We start from the raw sequence: 933 nt of genomic DNA, 5'->3' as shown, positions 1-933 counted from the left end.
TACCCATACCTTTCATTATTTTATAAACTTCTATCAGATCACCTCTCCACTTCCTACACTGCAGAGAAAGAAGTCCCAGCCTTTCTTTATAACCTAAAACTTCCATATCCAGCTACCTCCTGTTAAATCTCTTCTGAACCATTCACTGTTGGACAGCGACAGCATGAATGAGAATGACTTCTGATCCATTCATTATGGGGTTGCTTTGTTCTATGTATCACATGTGCCATGGTTGATCCCTCAGTTTCAATCATAGTGATGGAAGAAGGGCGGTGGTTATACCAGGCCAGGAGGTTACAGATGAACTACAATTCTGCTGCTTCTGATGTTCCATAGCACCTCTTGAATGGCAATCTTGTGTTTCTAGATTGCCTCAAAATCTCCCCATTTATCACAGTGGCGATAATGCAGTACAGGTTGGAGGGTATTAAGTCACTGAATCTGTTCATAGAAGTTCACCACACATACTTCAGGGATGAATAAAATTGCAATGAGTAAATAGGCATTTCCATGCACTATAAATAGTTAATTTTTTATTTGAAAAAGGGAACCATTTATTTGAAAAACATATATGTCTGGTTCACCTTTATGTGGGTAAAATGATGCAATGTATCATGTGATTCTGATTCAGTCTAATTTACTGTCAGCAAGTTACTAAGATCATGCGTAATAGATTCTCCCATCACACCATTAGGTCAGTACTCAGTCCCATATATGTGTGAAATGTTTTTGTGTTGTGTTCTCAAATTGAAAGAGCCTCAGGGGCTTAAAAATTCAATATTCAATATCAATATCTACTATGGAATATATGGCAGTTAATTAACTGGTTCATTGCTGAACAATGATAATGAACAAGATTATATTGAATTATCTTAAACTATTACAGTAATAGCAACTGAACAGTAAACTATTGATAATTAAAAATCCATAATG

Source organism: Hemiscyllium ocellatum, chromosome 7 (genome assembly GCF_020745735.1).
Source record: "Hemiscyllium ocellatum isolate sHemOce1 chromosome 7, sHemOce1.pat.X.cur, whole genome shotgun sequence".
Lineage (NCBI taxonomy): Eukaryota > Metazoa > Chordata > Chondrichthyes > Orectolobiformes > Hemiscylliidae > Hemiscyllium > Hemiscyllium ocellatum.
Note: the sequence above shows the minus strand (reverse complement) of the source record.